The sequence below is a fragment of the Vigna umbellata genome, chromosome 7 (genome assembly GCF_029865625.1).
Source record: "Vigna umbellata cultivar VRB3 chromosome 7, Vumbellata_1.0, whole genome shotgun sequence".
NCBI classification, from domain to species: domain Eukaryota; kingdom Viridiplantae; phylum Streptophyta; class Magnoliopsida; order Fabales; family Fabaceae; genus Vigna; species Vigna umbellata.
This window is the reverse complement of record NC_142171.1, coordinates 24,871,524-24,886,332: the sequence shown is the minus strand read 5'-3', so window position 1 is coordinate 24,886,332 and position 14,809 is coordinate 24,871,524. Positions and strand designations below refer to the sequence as shown.

Genomic DNA, 14,809 nt, shown 5'->3' with positions numbered 1-14,809 from the left:
AAATATTGACAAACTTAAATATCTATTTAACGATCATGATGTCACACATTATCAATTCCATATAACCTTCATACAAACAAAATATATCTCCTTAAATTTTGGTAATTTTTTGTCCTAAACTAAATAATATAAATTTTTATCCACTCCATCTTTGTTTATATAGTTTAAAATATAAGTAAAACAAAAAAATTAGACAATTAACAAAATTGGTGCAAAATTCTTTCTAAATTACCGAAATTGTTATATATATTCGTCACCATCCAAATTAAAATACGTTAACTTTGTATATGAGGGTGACTTTAAATATTGTCAATATCAATTGTAGACATATTTTTTTAAATGTACAATATTCTTAATTCTAATTTTATATATAATTTTACCATAGAAAAGGACCAAATTAATAAATAATATAACCATTTAAAACAAATAATGAGAAATCCTAAATAAAAATAATCATGTTCATTCATTAAATTTTTAGTTAAATATTTGTAATTCTTAAGTTTTGATAATTGAATTTTGTGAATGTCACAAACTTTATGGTCCTTAGACTTTAAAAAAGAATAGATATAATTATCATAATAAACTACATTTTTTATACATGTCGACTAGTATGTCAAATTCGATTGAATTATTTACATAGTTTAACAATTTTCAACTCAATTAACAATAAGAAAAGTCGTTTAATACGTAAAATAAATTAATATAATTGGGTTAAAAGAATTATATACAGTTTGGAAACAAAAATATATAAAAGTTTCAAAAAAAAAAAACGAATTCCAATTTCACCTCCAAGTTTAGAGACTACAAATATATTTCATTTTTTTTTCAAGAACATGACAATAATATTACTAAACAAGTAAAATAAACTAACTAACTTAAATGTCTAGCTAACCATCGTTATGTTACACATTATCAATTTCATATGACAACTCTTGTACAAACAAAAGGTGTCTCTTTACACTTTTATCAAATCACAAATAAGAATAATCATGTTCATTCATTATTTCTTTTTTAGTTAAATATGTTTAGTCATTGAATTTTGATGAGAAATTGAAAATTTTCAATGTCTCTAACTTTGATATAGTTTGATCTTAGACTTTAAAAATGAATAGATATAGTTCTTATAACCTAACTAAGTTATACGTTTTTTGTTTCTCAACAATCTTTCAGGCACATTTGAGTCGTTTACATTGTTTGACATGTTTCAATCCAATTGAAAATGAGGAAAGTCGTTTATCATGTAAAATAAATTAACATAATTGGATTAAAAGACCCATATCCATTTATTTTTAAAGTTTGAAAATAAAAATACATCAAAGCTTTAGAGAAAGACGAATTTCAATTTCACCTTCAAATCTATAAACCACAAATATATTTATTTTTGTTCTCAAAAACATCATTGTAATATTACTAAATAAATAACATAAACTAATAAACTTAAGGATCTATCTAATAATTGTGATGTCACACATTATCAAATCCATATGACAATTCTTATACAAAAAAAAGATGTCTCCTTACACTTTGATCAAATCACAAAGAAAAATAATTATGTTCATTAACCATTTTTTAGTTAAGTATGTTTAGTCCTTAAATTTTGATGAGAAATTGAAAATTTTCAATGTCACAATGATTTTTTGTCCTAGACTTTAAAAATAAATAGATATAGTTCTTATAACCTAACTAAGTTACATTTTTTTACATGTCAACTAGTCTTTTAGAAATATTTTAGTCGTTTACATCGTTTGACACATTCCAATCCAATTGATAACCAGGAAAGTCGTTTAACATGTAAAAGAAATTAATGTCATTGAGTTAAAATAATTAATGTCGTTTAACATTTAAAGTTTGGAACAAAAAATATATAAAAGTTTTAGAGAAGGGCGAATTTCAATTTCACTTTCAAATTTTGAGGTTACAAATATATTTAATTTTTTTTTCAAAAATATCACAATGATATTACTAAACAAGTAAAATACATTAACAAACTTAAATATCTACCTAACAATCGATATGTCACACATTATCAATTTCCTAGACAACCCTTTACAAACAAAAAATCTATCCTTACACTTTTATCAAATTTTGGTGTACTGTATGATCGCTTGGTCAGCTATTGACCGAATGGTCTACGATAGTAGCGTACTAGAGCTCGAATCAGTCAACCGCTCGGTCAGATTCCAGGAATGGTCGAACGGTAATAAACATTTAAACACCTTAAGTGTCACCAATAATCAAGTTTGAAGTCTAAGGTAAGGAGGTAGGTGATTGCATTTATTGCGAATTTTGTTAATTGAAGAGTCATATTGCTGACTTGTAGCATTAAAGTATCTTTGGTAGGTACACCCTCACACGATTTAGAGAAGGAGTGTTAAGAACTTGAAAAAATGACTTTATAACCGAAATGCTAAAATAACGTTAGAAGGTTGAGAGAAAAGTGTGAAAGAGTATTTTGATTGTAATTTCAAACCAACATTTAGTAACTTTTTGTCCTAAACAAAAGATCTCTCCTTACACTTTTTATCTTTGTTTATATAATTTAAAATATAAATAAAACTTAAAATTAGACAATTTTCAAAATTTGTGCGAATTTCTTACTAAATTACCGAAATTGACAAGATTTTACAAAATATCAAATATGAGTAAATCATGCTCTATCAGCATGACCTTGTTGTAAATAAATCGTGATTATAAAATGGTTTCGATGGATTTTAACTAAATCATTATCTCAAACTACAAATTTAGTGTGAGAAAAACACAACTTTGATAAATATAAAGGATATCTTAAACACTTTTCATGTATGGTGTCCTATTGGAAGGTAGGTGAGTCCTTTTTGGTGGTTGTAAGCAGTAACCAAGGTCCAAATTCTTGTGTATTAATATTAATATTTATATTTATATTACTATTTATATTAATAGTACTTAAGTGTGATATTCTCCATGAATGATAAATGTGTCGGAGAAGAATGGCTGACACGACACAGACCCAACCACTGAAAGCACGCCAAGAATATTTCTAACGTTTTTGTTTTTTTCTTCTATTCAAAGAACCAAAACTCAAACTTCCAAAACCTTCATTTCATCCATCACTCTAAACATCATACTCTACAATTATTTTTTATTATAAAAATAATAAGTACTACGGTTGAAGATTTTTCAACGTACATTATAGAAACATTTTTTAATGTGGTTTATGTCATACATAATATGATCACCATTGAAAGTATAGTCGTTTTATACTTATTTTTGTACGTTATATTTGAATTTTTCGAGAGATTCGTCCAAGAGATTCATTAAAAAAGAGAAATAGGTTAATTTTATATAAAGAGATGATATCACTTCTAACATAAAATGTTAAAGTAATAAGTTTGCGAATTGTTTTTATTATATTTTCAACTTTCTTGTTTTTATGAAATCTAAATTTCTTAAAAAAAGAATTCAGAAAAATTATAGTATTAATAAAAAAGATAGTAGTGTACTTAAATATAATCATTTCACGTTTCTTTCTCAATATTGCATGGTGTAGGGCATGCTTTGAACAAATTGGAGATATAAATTGCATATATAGACAATTAAATGAAAATAAATAATAGTACAAATATGCAATTATTTTTTTTATTGAAATGAAACCTTGAAATGTTAGTGATATTGCTAGATTTTCAATATTCAACTTGACAATGATCAGAGAATAACCAACAAAGACAACTTATTGATAATGGAGAGTTTTTAACACATCCATCATAATATTATTAACAAATATATATATATATATATATATATATATATATATATATATATATATAAATATATATAAATGCAAGAATTACAAGAGAAATACAATACAATATTTCTAATCTCCTTTACATTTAGAAATGAGTTTTTAGTTCTTCTAATTTGAGGAAACAAAATAATGTTTTTGAGTGAGTATTTCATTCTAAACACATTGATTTATACTTAGACTAGTGAAAATAAATATTTTCAAAGAATGGGAAACATGTTATTGAATATTGCATAGTAAAATGGAAGGAGATTCTCATTATTGGTTTTGTAAGTGAGTATCTTTTGTTATTTAAGCCATTTTGCATTTAAAGAAACTATGTTTGAGTTTGTTTATTTTTATAGGTTTGTGAATTGTAATTGAAAAGCAAAAACAAAGACTACATACAGATGAAAGCAATTGAGTATCTTTTGTTATTATATATAAAGAGAAAAATGAAGGAGTTAGGTGATATATAGCATCACACACAAGTTAAATGATATAATATAAATAAGATTTGTTTGTGTATGATTGATTAGATACGTATTTGGTCTAAAGGGAATTATTGGATTTTGATTCTTTCATATTTCAAGTGTGCAAGCCAAAGGGCAAAAAGAGCATATGCAAATTCATTTTTAATTTGTGTATAATATATTAAGATAAATTAAATTATGTGTAGGATATATTTAAAATAAAAAGTATGATTTATTAATTGTGTGAATCTTAATAATTTTTAATGATAATTATAATATGTTTTCTTTTTCTTAATGCAGTTGCATTGCAATTTCCCTCCTAAGTGGTGGTTTTCTAGAAACATATTGGGGGAATTGGGACATTATCTTAATTCATTTTTTCCTTAATTCATAACATTATCTTAGCATTTCTTTTTAGGAATTGAATTAGTCTTGAACAAAGTCGTCAACATTTTTTTATTTCTCTCTCTCTCTCTCTCTCTCTCTCTCTCTCTCTCTCTATATATATATATATATATATATATATATATATATATATATATATATATGAATTTTTAAATTTAAATGATACAAATGCATTTTAGTTTGACCTAAAAATTTATATTGCCCATAGGGATGTCAATAAGGGAATATATATATACCTACTAACATAGGACTTGTTCATTATGACAATGATTATGAGTCCAGACACAATGTATTTGACACTTGAAATTATCTATATTAGTTTAAACATGTTTATAAATTAACAAACATATGTTTAGATGAAAGTGTAAAAGGAAGAAAATCATGTCAAACTTTTTTAAATGGGAGTACATAATTCTTTTAGAAAAATAAAAGAAATCAAAGTAAACTAATAATGAATAATTTGGGTGATTGAAAATATTAAAAATAGTTTATTTTTGTGTGTTTGGATAAAGTATTAGAAAAACCAAGTTTCTTCACCTAATTTAAAATTAGTTTATAAACAAGAAAAATTATATAAAAGATCTTTTATTGATTAGTTTATTTATGTATAAATTAGTTTTAGTTGAACTCGGTTAGAAGGTAAATTCTTCTGGATATTACTTATAAGAATTATTTTTATTATCTTTTCATTAATGTATTTCTTAGTTTATTTAAATATGCTTTATACGGGTAAAAAAATATGTTTTCCAATGACTTAAACAGATATATGCAGAAATCAACTTAATCAAAATTTATTCATCGTTTTGTTAATAAGTGTCATACTCATATCTCTCTATATATACAATTTTTTTTATCATATCCACGCCATGTTTACTTTCACTTTTTTTTCTTGTTATCCATTTAATTATCAATATTTAATTACGTTCCTAAAATGTTTAGTTGTATGTAATAAAATTCTTATTTGAACTTGATAGATTATTTATTATTACAAGTAACATCACTAATGTCTTTTCAATTTGACAACCCAACGTGAATCATATATGAAACATTTTTTTTCTCACTATTTCGTGTGTCATTTTCTAATATTGATAACTTAGCATAAACTTGTATATGACATTTATTTCTCAATTTTTATCCGCAATTAATTTTTCGATTATTCTTTTGCTAAAATAGTAGCAAAAAATATCTCCTATTTTAAGCTCCTAGTAGAAGTGCTTTGATTCCATTGTTTATCCTTAAACTAAAGTTTAGAGTTGTTTCAGTATGGATGTGGAAACCGAGATACGAACCTAACAAACCTCAGCTGCTCCTTCCTGTGATGCCGCTACTGTGATATCTCCTTTCCTGCGCTATGCTCTCTGATGGGAAAATGGGCTTGGTACCTGCAAAGGCACTCCGACGCTCAAGTCAAAAAGGAAATTACTGAGTCTTTTCAATTCAAGATGGTCAAGAAGAAGAATAATTTCTCTCTCCTAATTTCTCTAAAGGAAAAAACGTACCTTTTTTCTGGTGTGCTCTGTGTATTTAAAACAGTAAAACAAACCGTTTAGCTGAAAGTTTGGGTGGTTACCGAAGTTGACTATCTGAAAGTTATAACCGCTAGATCGTGTTTGATACTGGGTCAGTTATTCCCGTGATTTATGGCATTGACCGATATTCGTAATTGGTAACCTCTAACCGCTACGCCGTTTAAGTTTAAGATATCGCTCATTATACGTCGAGCGTCTTATGTATTGATGTAACTATGCGAACCGTCGTGCGAGCACTTTATCACCACATCACTGTTTAGTTGTCGATCATCAAGTGATCGACATCCAACTCTAAATGATACGAACGTAAGAAAGCCCAGTGAATGGTCGGTTAAGTTATGTGTCGATCGTTTAGTCGACTACATTACTGTCTAAATGTCGATCACCAAGTAGTCGACATCAAAGTGTAAGTCATACAAACATAAGAAGGCCTAGTGGACGGTCGGTTGGGTTATTTGTCGACCGTTTAGTGGACTCAGGTATCCTACGGTACAAGAGTTAATATTTTATGTTAATCATTTTAATCAAAACTCGAGTTGCTTTAGATGATAAAACATTATTTATAATAATTGATATAAAAAATATATTATTTTTCTAACAACATTTTTTAGCAAAATAGTATATATATATATGTGTGCCTTTTTACCTTTTTTTATTGACCTTTTTGCAAGAATCTTTACCCTATAGTGGTGCCACCTTTGTTAGTGACACTTGTTTGCAAACGAATCTCTTTCTATTGGTTACAAAATCCAGTGAAAATCTTCATCACTTTAACATCACACATACCTTTATTCATTTGTCAACGAAAACAGCTCACTAAATTATCATTCATAAAAATTTTATTAGTTGAACTTCGGAAATTACATTTATAATATTATAAATATTATATATATATATATATATATATTTATATAAAATATAAATCTTGATTTAAATGTAAAAAATATCTACTGCGTTTTATAACAAAAAATAATCACAAAACCTAATTTACAGTTTTTATGTTCTCAACCACCTTTTGTACACTTTGGTAAGAGTAATTAAGTATGATTTTTTCAATGTTTAAGTGATGTTTAGGTGTCTCTTTTTTATTTCTATATTTTTGAGAATGTATAATTTTGGTTCTTATTAAATTTTAAGTAGGTTTGATTTTTTAATTTTTTTAAAATAAAACAATTGTCGTTCAATGTTCATACATCATATAATTATTATAAGAAAATATTAACATATAAATTTATCTTACCTATTGAATAGTTGATATTATTGTCGGCATTATTTTTTTAAAATGTAATTAGATTAAAATTGTTTAAAAATATTGAAAAATTGGAAAACTAAGTTTACAATCAATGTTTTATAAGCATAAAAATTGAACATTTCTAAGCTTTATTTTATTATCTAGACTTGGCTTCTTATAAAATTGTTTTGATCATTTTGTTGTTCGAACATATGCCTATGTACAATGTAATGAAGTGACACTATTTGTGACCCCAATTTTCAAGGAAACTTCATTAACAATGGAAACTAAAAATGAATAAATAGTGAAATATTGAGTGCTCATTGCAATCATAAAAGAAAATAATGTCAAAAGTGACATTTAACGATGAATTGTGTTCCCAACACCTTTTTGCATCCTTTTGATTTTGTTGCAAGATGCTTTCTTCATGTGTTATTTGGTGACAAGTGAATTGATCATAGAAGTAACAAAAAGAAAGAATATAATTTTTCATGGGGCTTGTGGCTTTATTAGTCAATAATTTTGGTTGTTGATTTTTTTTTTTTGTGTTTGATCAAATTAAAGGATTAAAGAAAACAATTAAATCATTTAAAAGTTTACTAAGTTAAAAGTTGTGGGTATTATAATCCTTTCAATTACCCTCTAAGATAAGCTCAATTTCTTATGAATCCAACATAGCCTTTTGTATGGAAAATGTGGATCTATGTTGAAGGTTCTACATAAATAATAAACTTAATCACATTTTCATAATTTTAGTTACGAAGAAAACAAGGAAGAAGGGTTAAAATTTGAGTCTAAATTTTGAATTCTCACATTCCTAATTTGTCCTAAATAAAAATAAACCCCATAGATGCATCAACCTTTTCCATTTAAAATATAAATTATATTAGTTGTAGTTATTTCTCATATTTTTTTGTTAAATTAATGCATTAAATTATATCTAAATAACTTTATATTTCTACTTAAATTAGAACTTTAACTTGAAAATTTTGTTTGTCATGAAAAAATAAATAATCAAACATTTAGGATTTGAACATATTTTCATATATCAATCTAATAAGACATTCATAATTTTACAAATTTGTAAAGGAGATATATTTTTACATTAAAACAAGTGTAGTACAAATTAAGAGAAAGTATTTACCGAAGATTAAGTATCATATAGAGTAAAATGAAAAAATGAACAATATACTAAAGCTGTATATCCACAAAGATGTTAAAATTGTTAAGAAACGATGTTTAAACCTAATTTAATCATACAAAATTAACTTATAAAATAAAATTTACATTTACCTTTATATATATATATATATATATATATATATATATATATATATATATATATATATATATATATATATATATATATATATATATATTATAAATTGACTCTATGGAAATTTCGACACAATTTTCATTTGACAGTTGAAGAAGTTTGAAAACATATTATCCGTAACAGTAGAATATGTTATTTTAATAATTTGTGAGCATATATATATATATATATATACCAAATAATAAATAATAATTTAACATTTACTTCATAATTCTATTTTTTGTTTTGTTTTGCAAAACTAATAACAAATAAATCTATTAATTATTAAGGAGTCTTACCTTATACAAACTTGCATTTATAGATTTAGAAAATAAAAAAAAATAGTGATATAAAGAATTAAACATGTGGGTTAGGAAAGAAAGAATGAAGAATGTTGTCCTTTAGTTGAGACAGATTTTGGTTTGTAGTAAGAAGGAACATAAGAAGGGGACCAAGGGCAGTGGATACCTCGTTAACAGGATAGAAACAAACAGAACAGAACGTCGTATTTACTAGAATGATGAGAAAAAAGTTACCTTTTTATGATATAATTGGTGTGAGTAATTGTTGAACCTAACCCATTAACTTTCGATTGTAAAAGCCGTTTCCTTGTTAATTGACTTCCGCGGCTTAGTTAAAATTCCGCTATCCATTTTTGCTTTATACGCACTCTGCCGCATTTTTTTCCCTTCCACCTAACTCTTCCTTTTTGGTAAACACTTTACCTAATATACTCATATTACTACTAACTTCTACACTGTTCAATAATTACAGCGGCTAAGATTTTCAAATCTTTAATTGTGTTATAATGAGTTTATCTTTTTTTTTTAGATTTTAGTTCAATTTATTTAATTTAAATTTTGATTGTATATACTGATACTCTTTTAGTTTTGAAAATCTAAATTCAAGATAAGTTTGAATTTATTTAAACTATAAAGGTTAGATTGTCCTAACTTTAAGTACAATGAATGCTACGTCATCCATCGTTCGTTGGTGATCCTCGTAATGTTCAATTTGATCTATGTTCGAATGAATTTAATTTGTATGTTGGTCTATGATTAATCTTCCATTTGAGATGTCTATGACATAATCTTATATTGTAGGTTCATTTAATTCCAAGGCATTCATTATGTTTATTTGAAGCTTTTGATTAATGATTTGAATAAGTTGTAGAGTGATATTTAGACATAATAAGCAAAATTTCCTTATGATGACAACTTTGTTGTAAATTATTAATGTTTTTCCAGCATATGAGATGTTATCTGGTTGGAGCAAACATGGTAGATTAGTTTGTCCACATTACATGGGACACACTAAGACATTCACATTAAATTGTGATCGGAAAAGTTGTTGGTTTACCTATCATCGTAGGTTCTTTCCACTGATCACCCATTTAAGATAAACAAAGACATTTCACAAAAAGGCATCTTCTTCCACTAGTGCTAAGAAGGTCATTATCCACCTCACATATTGACTAGAAGCACGTGATCATGCTTATGGTGATTTAAGTTGCATGTTTGATTCATTGCAAAATCAGGTCATGAGATTCTTACCTTAAACTACACAATGTTGTCTTTAACTACCTTCAATCCACCTAGCAATAATCCACTCCAACCTAGGTCACCTTAGTCCAGTCACAATCCCAACAAAAATAACAAAACCCTGAAGAAAGAAGAAAATAATTCTAATGGATATGATATTATTATGACTTTTTTTCACCTTACTTTCTTTTATTATGTGTGGATACATTACTTACAAACATATTTTAAAACTCTATTTTTGTTTGCATTGTCTTATAAACATGTTTGTGATGTTTGTCTAGTATTGTTTATTGTTTGTTTCGAATTTTACTATCTTGAAGTGTCATTATGTTTGTTTGGTAGGTAAAAAATATGGTTTACTGCATTAAAAACTGACATGCCATTTATTGACAAATTTTACCGAAATATATATTCATCGATAATGTCCTGTACTTAAATTATATCATTACCGATAATACTTTTATTAACGAATTTTTTATCAATTAGTTGAAAAACAAAAATTTCTGATAAATTTTTATACGATAAATTCATTTTTGTTTTTTTTATAATGGACGAAATTAAAGTGATAAGCGTGATGACTAATGATCTTAGGCTACATTTTCTCATAAGAAATGATATCATAACCTCGTAATAACACTATAGTAATTAGTGATAAAAACAAATATATAAAATTTGTAAGATACCATGTGCATAATATACTAAAATTAAATTTTATATATATATATATATATATATATATATATTAAAAAAGTTGGGAGTTGAAAGGCCTCTCAAATGAGAATAAAAGTAACTAGTAGTAGTAGTAATTTCTTCGTGATTTTGTTGTAGTAACAAAATAAGTAAAAAAAAGTTAAATTATTTGAACATAAAAGAAATAAATGTAAAAGAAAAACACAAAAAGAAGGAGATAAATAAAGTAGATGATAATGGAATATAAAATAAAATATTCTATTTTATGTGAATTAAATACAATCAACCTAAAAAATAGTTTTATGTCAATTAAAATTAAAATTAATATAGAAAATATTTCAACATTTATGATCTAATATACTATACTGCAGATTAGACCCATTATAAATAGTCATTAATTTTTTTATTAGTAGTTTACACTAAATACCTAGAAGAAATTATTGTTCATAATTATGACATCTATCTTATTCTAGAATATATCAAACGAAAGATCTAAGATACACGATCTGTAGAAGAAATTTGGCATTGCTTTAGACAATTAAACTTGATAGTCTTGCAATTCTTTGACGCACACGACTCAAATGCTCAGAATGGGTTGGCAAAGATTTAGAATTTCTACACAAAAATGGAACCATAGAAGAAATATCAAGATTGAACACACCTGCTTGCGTACATAGTTGACCATTGGACCAGAATTAAAAAGGGAATTCGAGCCAACAATGGCCCACAGGCATGTGCACCATGTGTACGTGAGCCATGTTTTTGTGCTTAAAACCCTTCTTATGTCAATCTAAACCTTAATCAATAGTTAAACAAAGACACAACAATTGACAGTTAGCAATATAAACATAATACATGTCACTGTTTCGTTCTCTCAATACTACAATTCAACTCAATTAATATGATGTTTTTATAGGGAAAATAAACTTACAACAGTTTTGTTCATGTGTGTTGCGTCACTTGTCTTCTTCCTACATTACCAAAACCCACGTGGGCCTTCTCAAGTGGTGAATTGCAGAAGAAATTATTATTGGAATATTGATATTTAATTGAGTTCATTTTCCACCAGCTATATTCAGACAACAGTCCTGATTCGATTGGTTGTGCCAAGTGATCACAACTGGAGAAAAAAAATTTATGCATAATTAATCAAACATTGAAAATGGTACACCAATCTCAAGCAGAAGGCCAGATCAGGCTAACACATAATTGGGTCAAGTTGAACAAGACACATTAACAAGCTGATCATATAAAAAAATTCATTTCATTGGGGGCATTGATACTGTCTCCTGAGTTAAATAATTGTATAAAACCATACCACAAAACGAAAACGATGAAATCAGACAACTGTAGTATTAAGAAATTAGGTGAATGTATTTATTGTGAATTTAAGATTTTACTATAATTCTGATTAGATTAACAATTAACTTAAACGTTGAAGTACCCTTTACCTGTATAACATGAACAGTTTAAAACTTAAATAAGAAAGGAATTTGACCAAGAATGTTCAAAATATTCTAAAGTAAATGTTTTGTAAAAATCATCTACCCACACTAGAAACAATTATGATAGATGAATTTAGTTATATAAAATTTATACAAATTTGTAGTTATATACATCACAATAAACAGAGAAAGACCTTATAAAAGGTTGAGATGAAAGTATTAAAGAATTTATGGGGTTTGGTGTGCTCTATTTTTGAGGACCTAGCTGGCCACCCCACAAATCAATAATGAGAGTTTTAGATAAACTAGAATGAAGGGTGATTATGAAAAAATCATGGTAGTGAAATTAAGGTCCTACCACTTAGGGAAGGACCCCAAAGAGGGGTTTCTCTTAAAAGGAAAACAACTGTGGAAACACATGAGAGTATAAAAAGAATGGAAAGAGCTATGGCCACCATAGAATGAAGACACTAGAAAAAACCAGAAGTAAGTCACAAACAACACCAACAACAACATTGGACTATAGAGTTAAGCTTAATCACATTATTCAATTCCCACATGGAAAAACAAATTAGCTGAATGTAGCACAACTGTGCCTAATGGAACCCATGTTTCTTTTTTATATTCCTTTTTTTAAATGATTTTTTTTTTTCTATTTCTTTTTTAAGAGAATCATGATTCCCAAGGCTTCCTTAGCAGGGTCTATTTATTTTTGTGCACCCTCCACTCATTCTTTCTGTACCACACCAATCAAGGTCCCAACCCAACCATGAGAAAACGTAGCAATATGGAAAACGGTGCTGACTTCTTCAATTCCTTTGCCTCAACTTCCACTTCTACCACTTCTACCACCACCACCACCGCCACCACAACCCCTTCAATCTTCATTGACACAACAAACACTTGTATTTCTAGCACATCATCGTCATCATCGTCATCGTCATCTTCAACCTCAAACTCCTCAAACTCAGATTCATGCACCAAACAACACTCCAAAACCCCTACCACTTCTCAAACCTTGTTGGAAAATGAAAAGGAATCAAAAGGGTGCTGCAAGAAGAGGAAGTTGGAGAATCCTTCCTATAGGGGTGTGAGGATGAGGAACTGGGGCAAATGGGTGTCTGAAATCCGTGAGCCAAGGAAAAAATCAAGAATTTGGCTCGGAACATACCCTACTGCAGAAATGGCTGCTAGAGCACATGATGTAGCTGCTTTAGCCATCAAGGGTCATTCTGCATACCTCAATTTCCCCGAATTGGCTCAAGAACTTCCGACACCAGCTTCTACTTCACCTAAGGACATTCAAGCTGCAGCTGCAAAAGCAGCAAACACACCCTTTGATGTTAATCATTGCCAAAGTACTATTGAAGATGAAGAAGGACAAGAAGAAGAGCCACGCCAAGCACAAAATGTCTCATCTTCAAGCTCAAACTCAAACTCCACCAATGATGATGACACTTTGTTTGATCTACCAGATCTTTTCCCTGATGAACTTTGCTCCTATTCTTCTTCTTGGCATTTGTGTGCAGTTGGTAGTGGATTTAGGCTTGAAGAGTCACTTTTTTGGGAGAATTATTAGTCAGAGATTTTTTCTTTTTTTTTTTCTGCACAAAGTTAAATAAAAAAACAAAGAGGAAAGAAAAAGAGAGTAATTACTCTCATTTTCTCTTGAGTTTTTTTCTTCTTGTTTAGTCTCTGCAACTGCATTCTGCACAGATAATAATCAGTTGAAGAAAAGTTTAAATCTTTCTTTTCATCTGTATATGGGTGTTGTCTTTTGCTATTACTTCGTCCAACACAGTTTACTATTGTTTTCGTGTTTTGGGTTGAATTATGTAAATTACGTATGAATTAGGAATACATATACCATAATATCAGACAAAGTCTCTTTTCAACTGTATATGAAAGGTCTTTAAAATCATTTCCTTTAATTTCGCCTCAAAAACTTCATAATATTAGGCAAATCATTTCTAGTTTATAATTTTCTTTGACTAAACTTCAACGGTTTACTAAATTAGAGTATTTAATCATCATTTTAACACAAGAAAAGTCTAACTTGACATATAGATTTAAACTTAAATATTAAATACACAACAAGTCTTTTTATCGAGACTTAATTAAGTTTTAAGTAAAATTAATTATCTTTAATTCAGTTTTTATTAAAAAAAAATTCATCTTTTGATATTTAATTTTTTTTAATTAAATCCTTCTTGTTTAATTTTCTTTTATAAATGGAATGACAAGACTATTTTTTTATCCTGTCATTTTTCTTTTATTTTCACGTATTAAAATGTATGAAATTTTGTGATTAGTAAAATAATATTATAATTAATTTAAAATAACAAGTAATTTTTACTGTTTTTTAACATTTGAAAATAAAAGTCATGTGATCGAAGACAATAATTTAATAAAAGAATATAAAA

At 27.4% G+C, this 14,809-nt stretch overlaps 1 pseudogene; it reads left to right on the top strand.

Moving 5' to 3' along the window:
• The first annotated feature begins 12,865 nt into the window (after window positions 1-12,865).
• LOC124847924 (ethylene-responsive transcription factor ERF034 pseudogene) lies at window positions 12,866-14,148 on the top strand (annotated as a pseudogene).
• The last annotated feature ends 661 nt before the right edge of the window (window positions 14,149-14,809 follow it).